At 43.7% G+C, this 25,114-nt stretch overlaps 1 long non-coding RNA gene across 1 annotated transcript; it reads right to left on the bottom strand.

Moving 5' to 3' along the window:
- Nucleotides 1-1,502: 1,502 nt before the first annotated feature.
- On the bottom strand, nucleotides 1,503-11,634 carry LOC133044427 (uncharacterized). The gene is made up of 3 exons (XR_009689935.1): nucleotides 11,498-11,634; nucleotides 3,104-3,252; nucleotides 1,503-1,622 (listed from the first exon to the last, which is right to left on the bottom strand). It is a non-coding gene; the product is annotated as an uncharacterized LOC133044427 (long non-coding RNA).
- Nucleotides 11,635-25,114: the final 13,480 nt, after the last annotated feature.

The following is a 25,114-nucleotide window of genomic DNA, read 5'->3' as shown; positions in this document are numbered from 1 at the left end:
GCCTTGCCCTTCTACCAGGTGAAGGCAGGAGGAGACGCCTGCGACCCAGAAGAGGGGCCTCACCCAACCACACCCGCACCCCCATCTCAGACTTCCAGCTCCAAAACTTTCTGAAGGTCAGCAAAGAAGGGAAACTCGAGACCATCTGTAAAGCAGCCCCGTTAGGATCCAGTTTAACAACTGAGGAAATGCAAACATAGGAAGACGTGCTTTTGTGGTTTCCCCAAGATCATACAGTGCTTTTGAGCAGAACTGTAACCCAGCTGCCTGACTCCCACCTCTAATGCTATAGCAAGACTGATGAACAGCCCACACGGATGACAGTGGTACTGGCACAAGCATCCCCTTGCAAATCCAACCAGAACACAACAAAGTGAGGGACTTCCCTGGTGGTCCAGTGGCTAAGACTCTGTACTCCCAGTACAGGGGGCCCGAGTTCGATCCCTGGTCAGGGAACAAGATCACACATGCCACAGATAAAGATCCCACATGCGGCAGCTAAGACCTGGTGCAGCCAAATAAATAAATGTTTAAAAAAATACAACAAAGTGAGAAAGATGATGGAGCACATGGTAAACTGGTTGCCATCCACATGCTGTGCATATATTTTTCTTGTTCTGCACATTAAAAAAAAAAACAAAAAAAACTAGCTGCCAACATTTTTAAATTGATTTGTTTAAATGTTCAGTTTCTGATGTCCCTGGGAAGAAATGGCAATATCTGGCCCTCTTCCTTCCAGGGCAGTATTTCCTTGGGGAGGAATAGTTGCAGGTTGCTCAACGGTAAAGAATCCACCTGTCAGTGGGTTCGACCCCTGGGTTGGGGAGATCCCTTGGAGAAGGAAATGGCAACCCACTCCAGTTTTCTTGCCTGGAGAATCCCATGGCTAAGGAGCCTGGAGGGCTATAGTCCTTGGAGTCACAAAGAGTCAGACATGAGCACGCACACACACATGCCCGCACAAACACACTCATTGCCTCTCTCTGTCTCCTGCCATGGCATCTACTACCCTCGTTGTGTCCCATCTCCAGGTGGAAGGTGCACACTCATGTGGACCTGGCAAGGCCTGCTTTGCTCATTTACAGCACCTGCCTCACCTGCCAGCTTTTTGCTTGTGACCTCTGACTTGGGAAGCTTCCTGCAAATGACTTACTGGCGGGGAATGGAAGAAGCTGACGCAGCACTGCAAAGAAAGAGCTAGAACCAATGGGGAGGGGAAACGGCATGGGGGAGGGAACACGGACTTCAGCTCAACATTAGAACAAATTCTAGACACTTGACTTCTCAGCCCTGGAACTGTCAAAGAAAGTGTTTGGACACAGTGGGATGCCTGTCTATCAGGGAAAAGGAAGGATTCCTCCATTGCCAGGGGGACTGGACTCTATCCTCTTTAAGGAATTCTTCCATGCATGCTCAGATTTAAAAACACTTTAATGGGATAACACAGTCATATCATTTCAAAAATGTTAAAAGGTATACAGTGGAAAATCAGACTCCTTCCACTTCTATCCCTCAGGGTTCAGCTCCTCTCCAGGAAGCAGCCATTGTGCCTTTCATTGGTCTTCCCAGAGACATCCTGTGCCTGCGCTCACGATTTACTTTTCCTTCATAGTGATAATTCACTATAAAAAAGAGAGAAATCAGGCTTGCACATAGACTCTCAGATTTACCAACACACACACAATTTTATCAGCCCTCTCCTGGGAATCTTCAAACTCACACAGTCAATCACATTAGTCTCCTACCTAACACCCTCCAGTGCTTCTCATGGTTCCTTGAACACAGGATGAGCTCTAAGCTGGCTGACACGGAAGGCCCTCTGTGGTCTGCCTGCTGCCGCCCCTTCAGTGTTCCTTCTTGGCAACACCATCTTTGTTCCACCCAGGCCGAACTGCTCTTGTTCACTTCCCGTTGGGGAGCCATCCGCTTCCTCATCTCCTCTGCCTGTTATGTGCTGTTCCACACACTGCCCGTCCCTCACCTGTTCAGGTCTCCTTGGCCCTAGGTGTTTGTTTACGGAGGTCTTCTTGGCTGCCCAGACCAGGTGAAGCACCCCTCCTCCTGCCCCCCGACTCTGTGTCCTTGTCCCTGGTTGGAACACTCCCCACAGTTTAACACAATCACACACACAACTGCCTGTCTTCACTCACCAACGTACCCCCAAGCACTCAGCACCCATCTGACACAGAAGAGACATGAAAATATCATCATTGAACCAACGCGTGAGACTCACTAGAGAGAGAAAGCTCACAGGCTTCACTGCTCACACCCCACCCCATTCCTGGCACAGATATGGGTGGGTGGTTGGGTAAGTTGTTTTCTCAGAAGAAAGCAGTCTTATGATAAAAAACTGATTCCAAATGTCCACTCTCTGTATTTAAAGATAAGTCACGCCCTATGAGATGTGAAATGAGGATTTCCTTTGATCTAGTTTCTGCTTAATGCTGAAAAGCTTTGATCCTCTGCATTCTCTGACAAACGAAACTCAACCAGTAATAAGCAGCCACTAAACTGGTCATAATTTTCTGTGCCTGGAACAATAAACCAACTGGCTGATGTCTAGAAAGGGCATTTGAGAAAATGAAAAATAATTTCTAGGAATACAATGGAACCCACCACTTGGTATCCCCAAACAACCATATTTAAGAACTGTTAAAAACAAGACAACAGGCCTCAAATGGCATCACTTATGCTAAGCCCCACATCACCAACTGGGACTTCATTATATTTTTGGCTCTCCCAGTAAATGGAGCCTTAAACCAGGTAGTCAGGAACCATCTGGGCCGCACTAGTGGGGTCTCTGCCTGACAGACCCCTGCCCGCCCCTGAAGGAAAGTAACTTTGCATTAACCACCCACTTCTGGGCCTAGTTTATTTCCCTTACAAACTTGTGTTTGTAAGTCGTTCATGCCAAACAGCTTCCGGAGCGCCTTTCTTTGTATTAGACTGGATGCAGCTTGATTCAAACTGACTTTTGCTCAGTTAAACTCTTAAAAATTTTTATATGACTCAGTTTATCTTTTAACAGTTCTGTTAGTAAGAAGCAGAACCAAAGGAGACCCCAGCAGGCCCAGGAACGACAATGAGCAACCAGACACAGTACCTGCGGAGCCCGGGAGTTCACGGCCTCCCTGCGCCCGTCCACCGTCCACCTCGGAGCCTCTGGCTTCTGCCTCACGAGCTTTCAGGATTCACGTGAGCGTTTCTTTTTCACACACAGTTTGGAAAGGACCGGAGTCAGGGTGGGCCTAACTGAAAAACCGGATTGAGTTCAGGGTGCGGCTGATTCTGATGGGCCCAGCGTGAAGTATCAGGTGAACACAATTTTGTTTTAACGCTAAGTGAGCAGGTTAACCTTACCTTATGAAACCTTACAAAAGTCTTTAATTACAGTGGGCACAGCTGAGAACTTTTACCTGGGTAAGCCTATCCATTTACAAGATGCCTTAGAAAAAAAGCGGGTCTTAGCCAAGCGTTCACCCTAAAAGGTAGAGGGAAAATGTGTTTTCCTCCTTGAAAGGAGGACCTGTATAGTTCTAGTGACCAGGATGAGACCCACCGGGACACCCCCATACACCTGTGTTCCCAGGACCCAGGCTCACATCTGCGGGATTGGAAGCTGCCTGATTATAGATACTTGCTCAAATAAACTCTCAAAATGTCTAATAAGCCTCAGTTTATCTTTTAACAGAACCCAAAAATAACTGCTTCCTATTACCAAAAAGTCAAAATGCCAGCTTCTGAAAAAATGTACCTTTTAGAAATGGAGAGAAACTGTCTCTCTATCTGGCTACTCACATTCTTTGTGATTCATTCAGCTCATCATTCTTCTGTGTGTGTGTGTATGCTTAGTTGCTCAGTCATGTCTGACTCTTTGCAATCCCATGGAGACTACCTGGCTCCTCTGTCCATGAGATTTTTCCAGGCAAGAATACTGGAGTGGGTAGCCATTCCCTTCTGCAGGGGATCTTCCCGTTCCAAAGATTGAACCCCGCTCTCCCGCACTAAAGGAAGATTCTTTACTGTCTGAGCCACCAGGAAAGCCCCATTTCTCTGCTATTGCCTCTCAAACCTGACAAGCTCCTCGGGCCACTCTGTGCTCTCTGAGCTCACTTTTTCATCCATGAGGATTTCTTTCTTCAATTGATATGGACTTGGTGCTTTAATTAAGTGCTCTACCTCAAATATATAGTTCTTTTCTCAAAATGTTACTTTTTTTTTAATTCATAAAAATTTAAAACTTCATAGCTGTCATGGCCCACAGAGCCGTTATTCTCAATTTTTAACCTAATGTTGTTCAATGTGGAAAACCATTTGGGTTATATCTGAGTCCTTAAGTCGTTTTAGTTTGTGCATCAGAGGAAACATTGAGATAACGTGAGTTGTGAGACTTGGAACAAATAGGCTCTGTGGGGCATGGGCACAATGTCAAGCCCAGGCAAATGAAAGGTTGAGGAGCTTCCAGAACATGTGAAAGTTCCGACTCTGTGGTCCACAAGAGAAGGAGGTCACGGCAGTAAACAGCTCCACTCAAAGAATCATAAAGTGGTGAAACATAGCCAGAGATTGAACCATAACTGTGGGTGATTTTACAGTCACTGGGAGACACTGCTCTGCTAAGAATTGTATTTAGTGATTGCTGACATTTTTAGTGTTGTTTTGAGTCTTAAAATTTTTAATATTGCTACACCATAGTTTGCTCTTTGAAAGTAGGCTGCAAACACAAAAAGAATGAGAATCACTAACTTAGAAAGAGTATCAACCAGCCACCCCCATCCCCCACCCAGCCCCCCCCCCCATCCCCCGCCCAGTCCCCTGTTTAAGGCTAAGGAACTGAAGTCTTAAAAGAGGAGAAGGGATGTGAAGTGGAGCAACACAGCTGGGTTGGGGTACACACAGCCAGGATGAAAATTCAGGCCTTAGGACATCCAGTCATGATGTTTCTACTACATCTTATTTCCTCTCTGAGTCTATAAACCTAGGTCATCAGGGCTAAAAATGAGTAGAAAAGAAGTGGCAAAAGACAAGGACTTTGTCACATGCCTCCCTGCATTGAAGATACGTCTCCACTGGGGGCACTGTGGATGTTCTCCTTCAGAGCACTCACGATCACAAAGATGGAACTCATCTAAATATTTGTGGTGAGAGTTGGACATTTTGTTCAGATAACCATGACTTCAGTTGGCTTGTCCTTGTTTTGTAACTTATGGCACCCTTATGTAATACGTGATGTGTCTTCCTTAAGGGGAGTGAGTAAGGAAGAGAAGGATACATGGAATACTTAGAGCTGATGGCACAGCAGCAGAGAACTAGGGAATGTGCCTGGCTCAGCCCTGGGCCCCGAGGGGAATGACGGGAAGCATATTTTATGGTATCCATGTTGACCCCTGGTGTGCTTCCTGCAGGAGCTGGTGTATAATGGGTTCCAGTTCAGTGGATTGAATGAGGCAGTGGGAATCCAGGTGAAGGAAGATATTATTAAAAGGTATTATAAAAAAGGTATATATATATATTATTAAAAGGTATTATATAAAAGATATACATATTTAAAGGTATTAGATAAAGGTATAAAGGGAAGGTATATTCAGAGCAGGTAGGAATTTGTGGCATGATAACTTTATTCACAGCAAATCCACCACCCATGGTTAAAGAAGGAGAGCAGCCTCCAGCCCATGGGGAGAGGGGTCTGGGAATAGGCAGGCAGGAGTCTGGTGCTCACCTAAACAGTCTGAGGTTTTGAAAGGGGATCCAGTTCCAGCAAGATTGTTGGGAGGTGAGATGACAGAGTGAGACAGCACCAATGAGGACTAGGGAGCAGGGACCCTATGCTTAGGGGCATAGGAGGCACCAAAGATGCAGCAGAGAACATGATGGAATGAAGATGTCTGTTTTAAAGAATACTAAGTTTAAAATTTTTTTTGAAAGTTTAATAATGTGTGCTTTTGAGTCAAGAAACAACAACCCACAAATGTCCACCTGTCCAAAACATAAGAATGTTACATCAGAATTCCCCAGTCAAGATGTCATGGGCCGAGTCTCAGTGTGTGTCCCCCCAGTTTCAGGTCCTATAAGTATTCTCTCTGGTGCCCCAACCCTGGACCCCACAACAGTTTGCAGATCCTGCTGCTTGCTGCCCTCCAGTCTCCCTGAAATGCCTTGAGATGCCCTTCCCTTCCTCACGTTCTGATGGTCTAACGGACCATCTTGTTAGTCCTTCCACTCCATACCCAGAGAGTGGATCCCTCCCACTTTTAGCCAACCACTGGATATCTCAGTTAATGTGTTTATGACCAGGGTTCATATTTGCTGTTACATACCAGGCTTGCTGTACCAGTTGTAAAATTATTCAATTACTTCTGCACCACTTGATTAAAAAAATTGCTATCCCAAGACCCTCAATGTCTGTTTCCCCTGGGCTCCCACTCAATCTGGCCCCTCTTCTTGCACTTCCCAGATCACCTCAGGGTCTGGGGAGATTGATATTGTGAGATCTTCTCTTGTTCCCACCTACTCTTGAGAAATCCAAATGTGGGTCAGAACCCAGGCTCAAGTCTGCTGGTTTATGAATCCCTTGGCTCCTCTGAGACTTTTCTCATCTGTAAGATGGAGATGGAAGAGATGAACATCCACTTGCAGGGCATCCAATAAGATTGCTGGATTGATGGTCATATACGTTCAGATGTCAAGAGCTAGGCTGTGGTCATTTTGAATAAGACAGAGTGAAGCAAGAACACAGAAAATTCCGGATGAAGGGAACCAGGCCTGGCCAGCACCGGCCCCAGGCTCCTGGGCTGACAGATACTGCTGCTGCTGTCATTGCCAATCCTGTGCTACCCAGCGGCCGAGGGCAGGGCCAGCGAGGCCAGACTTCACTTCCCAAAGCCTATGTGGTGGCTGAATTGGCACCAGGCTTCTTATCTGACTTTAGTCATCTAAACTCTCCAGGAATCAGAGAAACCACGGTCTTCATTGCCTTTGTTTTTGTCCAGAAAGGTTGAATGGGTGGGTGAGTTTGAAGGCTGTAAAGCCTTCTGAGAATCGGAGATTCTTGCAAGTTTTTAAGAGTCCAGGCACTATTCCCTGGAAAATGTGAGGTTCCTGGGGTTTATTAGAAGCTTAAACTTTTGGTCAAAGTTAAACATCTAGAAAAATGTTCCTGGGAAGTGTCATCAACACCTTCTTAATTGGCTGCCTTGGCATCATCTCAAGGCTGTGGTTTCTACTTCAGATGCTGGAGCAGGACCAAGCCCAGCTCAGGGTCTCCTTCTGGGATGGAGGATAAGAAAGAACCTCTGGCCTGTGTTTCCGAATTAGGGACATAAAAGGAGCCTGGCTGTGGGAATTGCATGAATCATATTTACATTAGTGTTGGAAAGTGCATTTCTCTCCAGGAGATTATATTCCTTCAAGGACTTCCCCTGTGCCCCCATAGTGCAGGTGAGAGGTGAGGGAAGAAAACTCGGCTCTTCCTGGATGGATACCTTTGCTCTGGGCTCCAGGGGCCAAGGACCAGGACCAAGGAAGTCCCCTGTGAGTTTACATCCAGATGGGCAAGCTCATGGACCACAGGTATAAAGAAGAGCCAAGGGACTGACCCTGTCCCCTACACCTCCTCTTAGAAAGCTGTCCCCCAGGTTGTCCCCTCCCAGCCTGCTTGGAGGAATTGGAACCTAAGTTCCTGTAAGCAGAGTGGAGGGACCTCGCTCTAAAATTCTATCTGGCATTCCTTCCACTTTCCTGATATTTCGTCCCTTCTACTCTTCAAATGAAATAGTAACTCACTCCAGTATTCTTGCCTGGACAATTCCATGGACAGAGGAGCCTGTTGGGCTACAGTCCCTGGGGTCACAAAGAGTCTGCCACGACTGAGCGACTAACACTTTAACGCCTCAAATGAGGCCATTTGAAGTTTTTGCCAGAGCGATGGGTATTGAACAGCAGATGAGAGAAAATGGGACCCTCTCCTGACTTTTCCTTTTGAAAGTCCTTCAAAGGAACAATAGTGACAACAAAAATTCAGAGCATGAATAACAGATTTGGAAGATCCCATGAGAAGGAGGAAATCTCCTTCTGAATGTTCAGATGCAGGGTGGAGGTGTCAACTAAGCAGGGAAATCACAATTCCTTGGGCATTTGCAGAACTCTGGGAAAGAGGAACCTGCATTTTCTTCTCAGGCACAGGCTGGGCAGGTGGTAAAAAGCCAGAGGAAGAAACGGCCCAGAGATGTGTGTGTATGCAGGAAGGCTTTACGTAACCAGGTAGCGTGTCCTGGGCCCTGGTGAATTGCCCTCTGTGTCTGAGAGTGACGTGCAATTAATAGGCCCCCTCTGACATGCTCACTAAGTTTCTTGCAGCTGAGTGTGACTCAAGAAGGAAACAAACATAGTTAAAAGGATAGGGGTCTGGAGGATCAGCAGTTTGAATAAGAAAAGGACTCAACAGTGCCCTGTGTGGACTGGTGACTAAGTACTGGAGTAAGTGAGGACATTTTTGAACTGAGATTATATTTCCATTCCTACTCCCCCAAGAGAATGCAAGTTTATGATATAAATCAAATTACCTAAGCAGGTTGACTGATATTCTTATACCTTATTAAGAGTAGAACGCCACTCTTGGAAAAAAATTAATAATACATGGATCCACTGAAAAAAACACTGAAAAGATATACATCCAATGTTCACTGAGGTTACCTCTGGGTGTTGGAATTACTAGAGCTCTCCTCTCTCCAGTCTCTCAAATCCTTTCCTTCCTTCCTTCTCTGTTTCTTTTTCTATGTGTCTACTTCCGTAATTTTTTCACAATGAACTGTTTTCTAATCTTCTACAATAAACGTGTTTTGTTAAGAAAAAGCAACACAATAGAATAAGAAAGACCAAAAAATAGTCAGCATCCAGGGTTTATTCCATTTCATTTGGAGGATGAAAGAGTTCCCACTGACATGTGTTTGATTTTCCTGCTAGACCTGGGACAAGCTGAGGATCTCCTGTGTGCTCTGGACTATCCTTCTGCCTTTCTCATCTTCCATACATACCTGGGATCCAGCTTTTCTAGAAAACCTCCAAGAATCTCCTTTGCATAGGCCTACTGTTTGTGTCTGCTAAATTAGTTTTTGTTGTTCTCAGTTTGGGAGTTTGCAGGCACATTTAAGGCACTTGCCTCCTTTATACAAGCAGGATGCTGACTCCCTTACTTGTCTATACTTGGGAGGCTAAAACAACTTACACATTTGTATCTGAGGGCAAAATCTAAATTATACCAAGGGAATTTATCAAGAAGGGGGGATTGTGTTAAAGTCTCATCTCTCTGGAATGTAGAGAAATGGCTAAATTAGTCATGTTCAGTCTCAGGCAGAGAATCTACCCCCCTCACTCAGTTTGATATAAACTTCTGATAAGAAATTTGAATAACCATCCAAGTGAATTACCTGCCTTGCATGTTTCTAATCATTGTCTGGAATCCCCATCACACCCAGCATGCCTCTGAGGGGTGGCTTGCCTCCTGCATCACTTTATGAAAACTCAGAAAACAAAAATTCGATTAAATCTTAGCCTATGGCTCAGCCAGTAAGTTTACTGCTCCCCACCAATCATATTCATTCTGGTTTCAAAGTTCTAGGCTTAAAGAACTTTGCACTTTTCACACTATCAATTACTATCCACCTCAGCCTCTACATATGGAATAATGAGGAAAAGACTCAGGATGACTCCTGATGGCCTTCAACATACAGAAGTTGCAAGAAGGAGATTTCTAACAGACTGCCTGATACTGTGATAAGTCAAAGATCTGACTCCTTTCCCCCACGCTCCCCAAGACATCCATGTCCTATCACTCCTACCTCCTACATGATTCTGGAATGAAGACAACTTTTCTCAATCTTTACAGTCACTTCCCCAGGTCAGACAGAGACACTGCCATCTTAGCATCCCACCTGGTCTTCAATAGGTGCCATCCTTCTAACATACAGATGTGACTCTGTCCTGGCCCCTTATGAAGCTATGCAGTAGATCCCCGTTGCTCCTAAACCTCCCATGGCTCTTAGGGTAAACCCTCAACTCTTTCTCATGGCTTTCAAGTTTTTTCTTAGAGATTACACACCAGAAGCCTGTGGGATGATAGGTTTTGCTTGGCTTGCACAGTGCTTTTTTTTTTTTAATAAATTTCCAGTAGAGCCAACATCTATAATTTTGAAAGCTTTGTCTACAAATCCAAACGTGTGGCTTCTCTGGAAAATATCGGGGTACCTGGTAATGCTGGGCACGGGTCCACACATGGAAAGGGCCTCCCATGTGGATTGGGGCTTTGTTTCCAAGTCCTCCCAGCCTGTGCCATGCCTGCCACGAGCCCTTCCTCCGGCTCACAGAGGTCACCTGTCTGATGCTGTGGACAGGTAGGCTCTATATGACTGGGCCCTGATGAGGCTCCCCTTCCCTCTCTCTCTTCTTCCCCACCTGCATACCTGCAGGGAGAATCTGGGAGGCTCACTTCTCTCAGTCTGCCTCTCCCACCCCACCCCCTCATATGCACAACCTGGGCTCTCTCTCACCTCTCTGCTCTAGTTGAAAACCCACCTTTGGGAATGTCTAATTCCAATTCATTCTTTGGGTCTCTGTTTAAATGTTCTCTTTCTTAGGAATGTCAGCCCCGATCTCCTCTGCCTAGGCCCCATCGGCAAATCATATTTTAACTGTCCCTCCATAGAATCCCCTATGGTATAAGAACTAAGTTTGACACTCAGTATTATTACCTGCTGCCTTGACATCTGATGAAACCAGAGAGGCCTCAAAGGGCACAATGGCAAGGTCCCCTCCCCACTCTGCTCTTGTGGATGGATAACCTCCCTAATTAAATAGCCCTCTGTATCCCCCCGCCCCAACCAGGTGCAGTTCCTGCTTATCCATCAGCGGTGGGTTTCATTTTCCTGCCAGCTCACAAACTATTCAAACATGCCAATCACATCCTCCTGTGGGAACCAGGGGCTTCCTCACTCTCTTGATGCTAAAGCCTGCCTCTCACGGACCCTGATGGTTCCACTTGGCTCCTGAGAGCCATCTTCGTACGGTGTGTGGTATCTTCCCCAATCCCCACCCACCCCGCCATGAGGATATGTGGTTGCTAAACTGCTCTTAGTCTCAGCTGTCCAGTGCTGCGGGTCACATATTCAGCCATCCCCATGACCCGAGGCTGGGAATCCCTCCTCAACAACAGGGTGCATAGGAGGTGACTAAAACAGCCCATATGTCCCGTAACTGCTTGCTTACTTGCCTTTTCCCTACTAGACCTCTGACTCCATGAGGGCAGAGACCAGGAGGACAGCAATGGGTATATTGTTTGCCTCCTAATCCCCAGTACCCAGCACAGAGACTGGCACATTCAATAAACTCTTACTGGTCATCTCAGCAGGGTGGTAAGGATCTTATCAGTAGAAGTTATTCAGCCAGAGCAGCAGAAATAAGCGTCTCTCAGAGACTGCAGAGGTTTCCCCTGGGTGACACTTACTGTACGTTTCAATTCTTAGGATTCTGTCATTTCAGTAGTTTCTCTGTTCTTCATGGAATTATGGCAGTCCTTATCTTGCTGAATAGGACAGGACAGAAAAGCAATCATCTTTTATAACAAAACAAGTTCTCTGTTTTCAAGATGCAATCATTAATGTTAAACAGCCTTTGTTTTCAAGAACTAGAGACCCAGTTCAGTGAGCAGGACATTGCTATGCAAAATATGAAAAGGCTGCAGAAATGAGCCCATTTGTTCTAAAGTGCACCATCACAGCCTCTGGTGTTTACTGGGGGAAAATAAACCCTACCATCTGCAGATGGTTTAGTAACAAATTTATACTATTTCCATGTGTGAGTAATGCAGTTCTAGAAATGAATCTAATCAGAGTGCTGTTTTAGCAGGGAGGATGTTCTCACTTAAATTCAAAAAACCATTTCCATCATTGCCAGATTTTTAAGAATCAAAATCCAGCTGACTTTCTGCAATATGCCACTTAAACATCTTGGAAATAAATTTATGTGTTAAAATAGTAGCAACACCAATGAGTTTCTGTGAACATTGTAAAAATCACCCCGTAACCTGATGGTAACTTAGAGAGGATATACTTAAAATTTAAATTCCAGGAATGTGTCACTGCTTTCTCTTTCATTTATTGAGTTAAAACTCAAACTATTTTAGAGCCATAAAATTTGCAATTTATGCCTGTCAGACCAGCCAGAGAGAGAACGTCCAGTGCTTCACAGTTAAGCTATGCCTACATGTGAAACTAATTTGACTAAGGTCAATTCATAATTTGATCAAATCTTTGGCTTAAGTAAATCTTAATCTGGTTCAAACTCTTATTTCAGGGATGATGGAGGATGTCCAATAGAGAAAAAATAATCAGAATAAAAATGCCAACTCTCCACAGGGGACAATATAGCAGAGTGGATCAGAGCTCAGGCCTTAGATTTCACTACTCCAGGTTCTCATCTTGGCTCTGCCACTTATTAACTGACTGAATTTACACTTAACCACTCCCAACCCCATCATCTTAAAATGGCATCACTGAGAATACTTATGCCATGGTGATGTTGTGAGGATTAAAGGTGTAAATGAATACAAATGCTTATCATAGCTATTGGTACTCAAAAAGCATCCTATAAATGTTAACTATTATTGTTATGGTAAATTGGTTTCACAAAATGTCCTAGCAATGAAATCTCTGAAAATTTGATTCTGCAACTGACTACTGGAATCTGGAATTTGCCTCTTGGATTGCCAATAGCAAGTTGGATCCCTACCATTTCTCATGATTTAATTAATGAACTGTGCCAATTTCCAGAAGAGAGAAAGCCAAAGAAAAGTAGGGATGGTGTTGTTATAGACAATAACTCATTGTGAAACAGGAAGGGACATTACCTTTCTAGTCATTAATGAATTGAAAGCCCAGCCAAGCCATGAAGCCGTCTAGGTAAAGGGGATCTTCGGCACACAGAGGTGGCTGCAAATTGACTGCAAATTTCCCTGGATCTAGAAGCATCAGCCCAAAACATCACATGTTGTCCCTTGGGGCTTGTCATGCCATGAGTGGTCTTGGTCATTTGGAGACCAAGAAACAAAGCCAAGAGACTGAAATGATGGTGTGTATCTAGAGTGGTTCTGAGGCTTCACAGTTGGATAGTTTTCACTATGAAACCTGACATAGAATAATAAGCCTTGGCATAGGCATATTTTTATCTCTCTCTTCAATTTCTGTCTTCCTCTAACCCTGATTTTCTGCAGCACCAAAACACAAAAGTTAAGACACTGATTAAGGAAGATAGATAAGATGATCCTTCAGAAAAGGACAATCACTTGGATAAAACCAAATTAGCCCAGTATTCTGACAATTTTCTCACCACTATTTATAGGAACACAGGTTAGAAAGTATATTCTTCTTTACCTCCCAAGAGGCAAGTAGTTAATGCGAACAGGGACACAGAATTCCTTTATTGTAACCTCCACATCTAAGTTGTTTCTGGGTAACATAATCTATATGCACAATTTGGAAATACATAAACATCCTGTGGGCAGGAATCATGGTTACATTTCTCACTGTTGTATGCAAAGAATCTAGCCCAGCACCTAGAACATAGTATATATTCATGAACATTAAATAAATGAATGACTGTGTATTAGCTGATTCACTTTTGTGATTTTATCTGAAATCTCCTTTTATCTTTGTCCATTCAATAAATTTCAACTCACTCTCAAAGTCTCTGTATTGGCATTCATTCTGTGAAATCATTTCTTTCATTTCAGGAAGGAAAAGACCTCTTCGCCTCTGTTTCCATACTACCTAGAACATGCCTTCTTGTAAAGTTTTCTACATGCAAACAACAAAACCCATTCTGGCAGGTTGGAGCAGAAAGTGACTTGTTAAAGGACATTGGGTGGCTCACAGAATTTGGGGGAGGGATGGAAAACCAGGTCTGAAAGCTACCTGTGCTATGCTGCGTTTAGCTGCTCAGTCATGTCCGACTCTTTGCGACCCCATGGACTGTAACTCACCAGGTTCCTCTGTCCATGGGATTCTCCAGGCAAGAATACTGGAGTGGGTTACCATGCCCTCCTCCAAGGAATCTTCCCAACCCAGGGATCTAACCCAAGTCTCCCACATTGCAGGCAGATTCTTTACCGCCTGAGCCACCAGGAATGCTACCTACTTAAATTTAATAGCCAGAAAAGAGCTTGGCCGTGCCAGCTGCTTGAGAGACACATGGGAGCAGCTGCTGCTCCTTAGCACTGATTAGCCAGTGTAGACCTGAGGATGTAAGCTTGGCTACTACCACCTAGAATCACTGGACACCTCTACCCCTCTCCCAGTCAGAAGATTCTATCCTCCTGTGTACCACTACCACCTCACACTGATCACTTCTGCCTCCGCTTGTACCAGCACATCCAATTAGAAGAACATAGGCCACGTATTCGATCTCTAGCCACAAGGGGTTCTATTCATCCAGTCATTGTAGCCGAGGAAGGTGACTTAGAACATATGTGGAGTGAGTCATCCAACTCTATATGTGCCATAATCCATGACACCACCGTCTCCTTCACTTGGTATGAATTCCCTAAAATTCTGAGAGAAAAAGATCAGGAGGATCCATTCAGAAAATCCAACATCTGTCCAATAGGAGTTCCCAAGAGGAAAGAGAGAGAGTAGGAGAGAAAGCAGTAATACAAATTAACTTTCCAACACAAAAGACAAGAGTTTACGTACTGAAAGGTGAGAATTTAAGAAGACCCCTCCTAGGCACATCTCTGTGAAATTTCAGAACACTAAAAATAAAGACGCTAATAGCTTCAGAGAGAGAAAATGGTCACCCACAAAGGAGAAAGAAAGAAACTGCCCGGCACGGCAACACTGGGTGCTGGAAGAAAATGGAACAATATCTTTCAAACTGAAGAGAAATGGTCTTTGACTTGAGCTCTCGCCCAGATAAAATGTCATTAAATAATGATGGCAGAATAAACGTCTTTATACAGGACAGGCCTCAGAAAGTTCACTTCCTATGGATTCTTTAGCTGGGAGTTGCTTGAGAAGCTGTGCTCCAGTCAAATGAGGAATTAAATCAAGAAAGAGGAAGTTATAAGACCCAGGGAGAACCAAAGGGAAGGAAAAACAACAGCTAATTATCAGTCCCAGAAGGCTACATGGCAGTCTACACGGGAGGAGGGAGGTAATTGGAGAGTTCCTAGAGGACGGCTCTGGGGAGAAAAGAACTTCCATAAATTACAGAGTATGCTGGAGACATTTTAGGAGCATAAGGAAATGATAAAGGCAGAGAATACAAAAATTAAGGCAATTAGAAATTCCAGGAAAAATTTAAAACTGTGAGGAGATGAATGTAATCATCACATGCTGCTCTCCAGAAAGATAATGCTATAAAGACTGTTTAATGATTTTCCATTTTTAAAATCAGCAAGACAAAGCCTGCACAGAAATGCCTATAACTATTATGAATCTTGTTAGTGTTAAACTATAAATTCAAATGAGATTTCTAAGAAGGAAAGAGAGGTGAAAAGAAGGAAGGAGTGAGCATGAAATATATATCTTATAAATCGAGGAGTCTATAGCATATACCATGAGTAATAGCTCCTCAAGTTCCTTTTGGGTCATTTCCCCTCCACAACCAGCCAGCTGAGTGAAACCGTTCATCCACAGGATAAACACTCTTTAGCCAATGGGTGAGCATGTGGCCCAGTGTAAGCCAATCAGAATTTCTCTTTCTGGTAAATTAAGAATCCCCACTAATTCACATCAGGCAGTGCCCTAAAGAGACGGTGCATTCATTCCTGCTCCTTAGATTCCCAGAACAACTCTTATTCTTTGCTTTTCTAAAGTCTGACTCTAGCAAGAACTGGTTTCCATTGGTAAGGTATATAAGATAAACAGAAATTCAGTTAGTGTTCTAAATTTCAAAATCTGGGAACTCAAAATAGTGATGTAAGTATGAAGGGTGAGGGACTAGAGGAGGGGTTAAAAAACAAAACTCATATCTTAACAGGAAGTCAGTGTAAAGTGTAAAGCTGATAAATCATGAACAGGCAGTAAAGCAAATTATTTCTCAATGTGGAGACAACCACCAGAAACTTTACAACTTTTAAATTGAAAAAGAGAAATGGTTTCTGGAGAATAAGAGGCCAGGCTAGAGAGAAGTAGAAAAGGAGCCTATTTCTTTTTATCATAAACTTATCTTCTCAGTTTTTCCCCCTGTGTATATGTATTAATTGATAAAAAGTTTAATGGTAAAGAGGTGGGAAAATAAAGATTGTTTGGCCTGTGTATAATGAAGATGGCTCAGAATTTCAAATCCTTCTCAAATAGACAGAAATCAGCCCTGGAAGCTGTTCTAGAAACTGGCACACTACATAACATCCCTGTCTCGGACACCGAGGGAGGAAGCTAAACTCCCTCCACTGGTGGATCGCCACTGGACTCCTGGACTAGCCAGAGGTCGCTGCCTCCTCTGAATGCCCTCACTGGGCCCCCACCTGTGGATCTTCTCAAGCATGTCTTTGCAGTCCTTTGCAAGCTCAGAGTAGTTGGCGCAGGACGCAGGGGCTTTTGGTTTGTTCTCTGCCCATCTCCTTACTCAACCTTCATCCCGCTTCCTGGAAAACCAGAATTAGTCTTATCTCTACTCTCAAGGGAAAAAGAAAACAACATCTCCATATTGTTAAAACCATAAGATTTGTTTTGAATGTCAGTCAGTTTTTACTGTGTTTTTAGGGCATTTTACTGATAAGACAAGGAGAGACATCCCTCGGTACTGAAGGTGTGGAAATGGCACATTTCCCAAATTAGAGGAAATCAGAAACCTCAGAGTATGTTTTTCCTTTTTTACCAAGAAGAGCTCTGAAGGTGATTGAAGCCAGGCATGGAGATTTCCAGGCAGGGCAGACCCTGCGCAAGTAGATGTCTGACTATCCCCAGGAAGAGGATTGGTGCTGCAATATTAGCATTCAGATCAACCCTCAGCAATGACCTGAGTCATCAGTTCAGTTCAGTTCATTCCCTCAGTCATGTCCAACTCTTTACGACACCATGAATCGCAGCACACCAGGCCTCCCTGTCCATCAGCAACTCCCGGAGTTCACTCAAACTCATGCCCATTGAGTCGGTGATGCCATCCAGCCATCTCATCCTCTGTCATCCCCTTCTCCTCCTGTCCCCAATCACTCCCAGCATCAGGGTCTTTCCAATGAGTCATCTTATCACATGAGGTGGTCAAAGTATTGGAGTTTCAGCTTCAGCATCAGTCCTTCCAGTGAACACCCAGGACTGATCTCCTTTAGGATCTGATCTCCTTGCAGTCCAAGGGACTCTCAAGAGTCTTCTCCAACACCACAGTTCAAAAGCATCAATTCTTCGGCACTCAGCTTTCTTCACAGTCCAACTCTCACATCCATACATGACCACTGGAAAAACCATAGCCTTGACTAGACGGACCTTTGTTGGCAAAGTAATGTCTCTGCTTTTTAATATGATATCTAGGTTGGTCATAACTTTCCTTCCAAGGAGTAAGCGTCTTTTAATTTCATGGCTGCAGTCACCATCTGCAGTGATTTGGGAGCCCAGAAGCATAAAGTCCGACACTGCTTCCACTGTTTCCGCATCTATTTCCCATGAGGTGATGGGACCAGATGCCATGATCTTAGTTTTCTGAATGTTGAGCTTTAAGCCAACTTTTTCACTCTCCTCTTTCACTTTTATCAAGAGACTTTTTATTTCCTCTTCACTTTCTGCCATAAGGGTGGTGTTATCTGCATATCTGAGATTATTGATATTTCTCCCAGCAATCTTCATTCCAGCTTGTGCTTCTTCCAGCCCAGCGTTTCTCATGATGTACTCTGCATATAAGTTAAATAAGCAAGGTGACAATATACAGCCTTGATGTACTGCTTTTCGTATTTGGAACCAGTCTGTTGTTCCATGTCCAGTTCTAACTGTTGCTTCCTGACCTGCATACAGGTTTCTCGAGAAACAGGTCAGGTGGTCTGGTATTTCCATCTCTTTCAGAATTTTCCAGAGTTTGCTGTGATCCACACAGTCAAAGGCTTTGGCATAGTCAATAAAGCAGAAGTAGATGTTTTCCTGGAACTCTCTTGCTTTTTCAATGATTCAGCAGATGTTGGCAATTTGATCTCTGGTTCCTCTGCCTTTTCTAAAACCAGTTTGAACATCTGGAAATTCATGGTTCACGTATTGCTGAAACCTGGCTTGGAGAATTTTGAGCATTACTTTGCTAGGGTGTGAGATGAGTGCAATTGTGTGGTAGTTTGAGCATTCTTTGGCATTGCCATGCTTTGGGATTGGAATGAAAACTGACCTTTTCCAGTCCTGTGGCCACTGCTGAGTTTTCCAAATTTGCTGGTATATTGAGTGCAGCACTTTCACAGCATCCTATTTCAGGATTTGAAATAGCTCACCTGGAATTCCATCACCTCCACTAGCTTTGTTCGTAGTGATGCTTCCTAAGCCCCACTTTACTTCACATTCCAGGATGTCTGGCTCTAGGTGAATGATCACACCATCATGGTTATCTGGGTTGTGAAGATCTTTTTGTATAGTTCTTCTGTATATTCTTGCCACCTCTTCTTAATATTTTCTGTTTCTGTTAGGTCCATACCATTTCTGTCCTTTATCGGGCCCATTTTTGCATGAAATATTCCCTTGGTATCTCTAATTTTCTTGAAGAGATCTCTAGTCTTTCCCATTCTGTTGTTTCCCTCTATTTCGTTGCATTGATCTCTGAGGAAGGCTTTCTTATCTCTCCTTGCTATTCTTTGGAACTCTGCATTTAAATGGGAATATCTTTCCTTTTCTCCTTTGCTTTTCACTTCTCTTCATTTCACAGCTATTTGTAAGGCCTCCTCAGACAGCCATTTTGTTTTTTTGCATTTCTTTTCCATGAGGATGGTCTTGATCCCTGTCTCCTGTACAATGTCACGAACCTCTATCCATAGTTCATCAGGCGCTCTATCAGATCTAATCACTTGAACCTATTTGTCACTTCCACTGTATAATTGTAAGGGATTTGATTTAGGTCATACCTGAATGGTTTAGTGGTTTCCCCTACTTTCTTCAATTTAAGTTTGAATTTTGCAATAAGGAGTTCATGATCATAGACATTAGATACTCAACAGCCAGGAACATAAACTCTCAGAATTGGCAATAAAGCATTGCAATGCAGCAGCAGTTGTCAGATGGGATCTTGTCAGACAAGGAGAACAGTCTGAGGGCCCAACATAGATAGGGCAGAATGTTGCAGATTTGAATACTGACAAAGCCTTCACTCCACTACCACTACTCCACACCCTTTAAAAAAGTGTTTTAACAAATACAGCTTTGTTTGAGCCTTATAGCACCTATGAGGGTCAGTGTAAAGTTGATGCTTACGCTTCAGAGGACCTTCTTAGCTGGCTCATTCCACAGCTTGCTTTATGAGCAGCAGAGAATCAAGCCTAACACCTTTATCATCATTTGTTAAGTGTTTCTCAAATGTCAGATACAGTGCTAAATGCTTTGCATGTGTTTTCTTTTTTAATCTTCCAAGTGCCATTATTTCTATTTGACACTGAATCATTGGAGCTGAAGTTTGACATCTTGCCGAAGATTTGCAACTAGTAAGTACCTAGGCACCAGTGATTTTTCTAACTAAATTAACAGATTTGAAGTCCATTTTGAATCTACAAGAACTTTAAAACCAGCAGAGAAACTACTCAAGACCCCTGGCCTGCACCTAGAATTGAATCCATATCCTCTATAAGGGAGTATATTCTCCCCGAGGATTGACATGGAAAACATCGCTAAGACCACAGTAGGCAGGATCATTTCTGATGCTGTGTCTTACTTATGTCTATATTGCTAATGTCTAGCACAGTTGCTGGCAAAATAAATGTTGTCAGATGTGGGAGCAAAATGAATACTTTGGTCAAGTGACACATGAGTGTCAGGGTCAGGAAATCCAGATCTCCTGGCTTCTATTGATGCTACTACTGTTGAAACACCTGCTTCTTTCTCTATGTCACTCTGACTGCTGTAACAGAAAGATCCCCAACACGATGGTTCAAACAAGATAGAGGATTATGTTCTTCTTATGTTAAAGTCTGTGTAGTCAATTCAAGACAAAAAGGTGCAAAGGAAAGCAAATCTCTTCCCTGTTAACAACTAACAGGAAGCTTCAGAGATCACATATCCATGCACATTCTACTGGCCAAACAGTTACAAGGCCACGTCCAGCCACAAGGAATGCTGGGAAATGTAGTCTTGCCACCCATCCAAAATGTCTATTATTATAAAAGACAGGAGAATGGTAGTCCTGGCCCTGAAGAGGCAAGTGACTGTGTACAGTGAGAAAAGCACTAAACTCAGAGATGGGTATAAAGGGGTTTTCTCACCTGCAAAATATAATAATAATCATAATTACCTTAACTCAGGTTTTTCAATTCTAGACAATAGCATTGGTAATTAGCATTTACTGAGCATACCCCCATACTCTAGGTGCTACACCATACATTTTACACATACTATTTAATTCAATCTTCCCCACAGCCTCTAAGGCTGGCATTAGTATTGTCCCTTTGATTTTAGAGATGAGGAAACCAAGCCTCAGAGGAGGGAAGCAGTTTGCCCAAGGTTTCACACTGAACATGTGAGTGACAACACCAGGCCTGGGCTTGCTGAGTCCAAACCCCAAGCACAGAGCCCTCGGCTACACCTTAAGTGGAGACCATCTCAGTGTCAGCTTAACAGGGTTGCTGGGAGCGTGAAAGGGGATATGATGGAGACAGCCCACAGTAGGCCCCCTCCACTTTCCTCAAGGAAGGCAGTGTGCCTTGCTGGGGCTGGAGGCTTCCTTATCTGAGCGGAGTAAAGAACGTGGTCCGGAACAGGGACTGTCCAGAAACAGTTCAGCGTTGCTGGAGACAGGCTGGAGCCCAGGGGAGGAGGAATCCAGGTTTGAGACAGAAGAGGAAAAAGCAATAAACTGAAAAAGCATGGCTCTGCAAGCAAATGGAATCTATTACTCAGAGATTAAAATGTCACAAGGAGTACACGTCAGCTCCAGACCTTGGAAAATGTTTTTTCCATCATAATTACTGCTCACCACCAACACAGAGGACTGTTTCCCTTCCTAGGGAGGAGCTGGCCCCACTTGGTGTCTCTCTAGCCTTCTGTGGACTTCAAAAGTTTCTTCTTACATCTGTTCAGAGTGTTGACAATGGCCAACACCATTAAGCGCTTGCCATGTACCAGCTGTTGTTGTTTAGTCTCTAAATCATGACCTTGTGACCAACTCTTTTGCTACCCCATGGACTGCAGCCCACCAGGCTCCTCTGTCCATGGGATTTCCCAGAAAAGAATACTGGAGTGGGTTGACACTTCTTTCTCTAGGAAATTTTCCTGACTCAGGGATCAAACCTGCATCTCCTGCATTGGCAGGCGAATTCTTTACCACTGAGCCACGAGGAGGGCCTGTGCACCAGCTACTTATAGCTTACTAATCCTCCCATAACCCTGTGAGATGGACACTATTCATTCCATCCCATCTTATAGATAAAGAAACTGAAGCATGAAGATATCACAACCTTACACAGCTGATGACAAGAGAATCAGGATTTGAACCCAGCTCATCTGTTCAGGAGTGTGATCTCCTCAAAACTTCCCTCTCAGCCCAGTTCTGTTTATGGGAAAGTGGGAAACAATACAAGTCTTCCAAGAAAGAACCTGGCAAGTTTTCCCTTTTTTTCTTTCACATCAAGGCATAATGTGAGCCAAAAACCTGAGGCATGGAGGGAGTCCATGTCTAATGTCAAATCCAAGCCCACCTGGGGTTCAGTTCAGTCACTCAGTTGTGTCTGACTCTTTGCAACCCCATGGACTACAGCATGCCAGGCTTCCCTGTCTATCACCAACTCCCAGAGCTTACTCAAACTCCTATCCATTAAGTCGGTGATGCCATCCAACCATCTTGTCATCTGTCGTCCCCTTCTCCTCCTGCCCCCAATCCCTCCCGGCATCAGGGTCTTTTCCAATGAGTCAACACTTCACGTGAGGTAGCCAGAGTATTGAGTTTCAGCTTCAGCATCAGTCCTTCCAATGAATATTCAGGACTGATTTCCTTTAGGATGGACTGGTTGGATTTCCTTGCTGTTCAAGGGACTCTCAAGAGTCTTCTCCAACACCACAGTTCAAAAGCATCAATTCTTTGGCACTCAGCTTTCCTTATTGTCCAACTCACATCCATACATGACTAGTGGAAAAACCATAACCTTGACTAGATGGACCTTTGTTGGCAAAGTAATGTCCCTGCTTTTTAATATGTTGTCTAGGTTGGTCATAGCTTTTCTTCCAAGGAGCAAGTATCTTTTAATTTCATGGCTGAAGTCACCATCTGCAGTGATTTTGGAGCCCAAAAACTAAAGTCTCTCACCATTTCCATTGTTTCCCCATCTATTTGCCATGAAGTGATGGGACTGGATGCCATGATCTTCATTTTCTGAATGTTGAGTTTTAAGCCAACTTTTTCGCTCTCTTCTTTCACTTTTATCAAGAGGCTCTTTAGTTCTTCTTCACTTTCTGCCATAAGGGTGGTGTCATCTGTGTATCTGAGGTTATTGATATTTCTCCCAGCAGTCTTGATCCCAGCTTATGCTTCATCCAGCCCAGCATTTCACATGATGTAAGTTAAATAAGTAGGGTGACAATATACAGCCTTGACGTACTCCTTTCCTGATTTGGAACCAGTCTGTTGTTCTATGTCCAGTTCTAACTGTTGCTTCTTGACCTACATACAGATTTCTCAGGAGGCAGGTCAGGTGGTCTGGTATTCCCATATCTTGAAGAACTTTCCACAGTTCGTTGTAATCTGCACAAAGACTTTGGCATAGTCAATAAAGCAGAAGTAGAGGTGTTTTTCTGGAACTCTCTTGCTTTTTCAATGATTCAGCAGATGTTGGAAATTTGATCTCTGGTCCCTCTGCCTTTTCTAAAACCAGCTTGAACATCTGGAAATCACGGTTCATGTATTGCTGAAGCCTGGCTTGGAGAATTTTGAGCATAACTTTACCAGTGTTTGAGATGAGTACAATTATGCGGTAGTTCGAGCATACTTTGGCATTGCCATTCTTTGGGATTGGAATGAAAACTGACCTTTTCCAGTCCTATGGCCACTGCTGAGTTTTCCAAATTTGCTGGCATATTGAGTGCAGCACTTTCACAGCATCATCTTTCAGGATTTGAAATAGCTCAACTGGAATTCCATCACCTCCACTAGCTTTGTTCGTAGTGATGCTTCCTAAGCCCCACTTTACTTCACATTCCAGGATGTCTGGCTCTAGGTGGATGATTACACCATCCTGATTATCTGGGTCATGAAGATCTTTTTTTGTACAGTTCTTCTGTGTATTCTTGCCACCTCTTCTTAATATCTTCTGCTTCTGTTAAGTCCCTACCATTTCTGTCCTTTATTGTGCCCATCTTTGCATGAAATGTTCCTTTGGTAGCTCTAATTTTCTTGAAGAGATCTTTAGTCTTTCCCATTCTATTGTTTTCCTCTATTTCTTTGCACTGATCATTGAGGAAGGCTTTCTTATCTCTCCTTGCTATTCTTTGGAACTCTGCATTTAAATGGGTATATTTTTCCTTTTCTCCTTTGTCTTTTGCATCTCTTCTTTTCACAGGTATTTGTAAGGCCTCCTCAGACAACCATTTTGCCTTTTTGCATTTCTTTTCCTTGAGGATGGTCTTGATCCCTGTCTCCTGTACAATGTCATGAACCCCCGTCCATAGTTTTTCAGGCACTCAGATCTAATTGTTTGAACCTATTTGTCACTTCCACTGTATAATCATAAGGGATTTGATTTAGGTCACACCTGAATGATCTAGTGTTTTCCCTACTTTCTTCAATTTAAGTCTGAATTTGGCAATAAGGAGTTCATGATCTGAGCCCCAGTCAGCTCCCGCTCTTGTTTTTGCTGACTGTATAGAGATTCATCATCTTTGGCTGCAAAGAATATAATCAATCTGATTTTGGTATTGACTATCTGCTGATGTCTGTGTGTAGAGTCTTCTCTTGTGTTTTTGGAAGAGCAACTAACTACCAACATGACTGAGCGACTAACGAAAACAAAAACAAAAAGTTCCATCTATCAGGTAGAGCTGCCTAAAGAACTGGCCTCTTTGTCCTCAACTCAGATTTTTAAGAGTAAGTATTCATCTGAGCCCTTACAGCCCCCATCTGTCTCCATCAATAACAGATTTTAAAAATATTTTGTTTTTCTTTTAATTTTTTCCTTCTCTCTTTTTTTTCTTTCTCTCTTTGTTTTCAAGAAATACATGTAACTGAACTCATATCAGCTTCAGTTCAGTTCAGTTCAGTTCAGTTCAGTCGCTCATTCATGTCCAACTCTTTGTGACCCCATGAACTGCAGCATGCCAGGCCTCCCTGTCCATCAGCAACTCCCGGAGTTTACTCAAACTCATGCCCATCGAGTCAGTGATGCCATCCAGCCATCTCATCCTCTGTCGTCCCCTTCTCCTCCTGCCCCCAATCCCTCCCACCATCAGGGTTTTTTCCAATAAGTCAACTCTTTGCATGAGGTGGCCAAAGTACTGGAGTTTCAGCCTCAGCATCAGTCCTTCCAGTGAACACCCAGGACTGATCTCCTTTAGTATGGACTGGTTGGATCTCCTTGCAGCCCAAGGGACTCTCAAGAGTCTTCTCCAACACCATGGTTCAAAAGCATCAATTTTTTGGCGCTCAGCTTTCCTCACAGTCCAACTCTCACATCCATACACGACCACTGGAAAAACCATAGCCTTGACCAGATGGACCTTTGTTGGCAAAGTAATGTCTCTGCTTTTTAATACACTATCTAGGTTGGTCATAACTTTCCTTCCAAGGAGTAAGCGTCTTTTAATTTCATGGCTGCAATCACCATCTGCAGTGATTTTGGAGCCCAAAAAAATAAAGTCTGACACTGTTTCCACTGTCTCCCCATCTATTTGCCATGAAGTATGGGACCAGATGCCATGATCTTAGTTCAACTTATCCTTGGAATATGTGTGTTGCAAGCTCTGGGCTCCTC

Source organism: Dama dama, chromosome 3 (genome assembly GCF_033118175.1).
Source record: "Dama dama isolate Ldn47 chromosome 3, ASM3311817v1, whole genome shotgun sequence".
Taxonomy (NCBI): domain Eukaryota; kingdom Metazoa; phylum Chordata; class Mammalia; order Artiodactyla; family Cervidae; genus Dama; species Dama dama.
The sequence above is the reverse complement of the archived record's forward strand: the minus strand, read 5'-3'. Positions and strand labels throughout refer to the sequence as shown.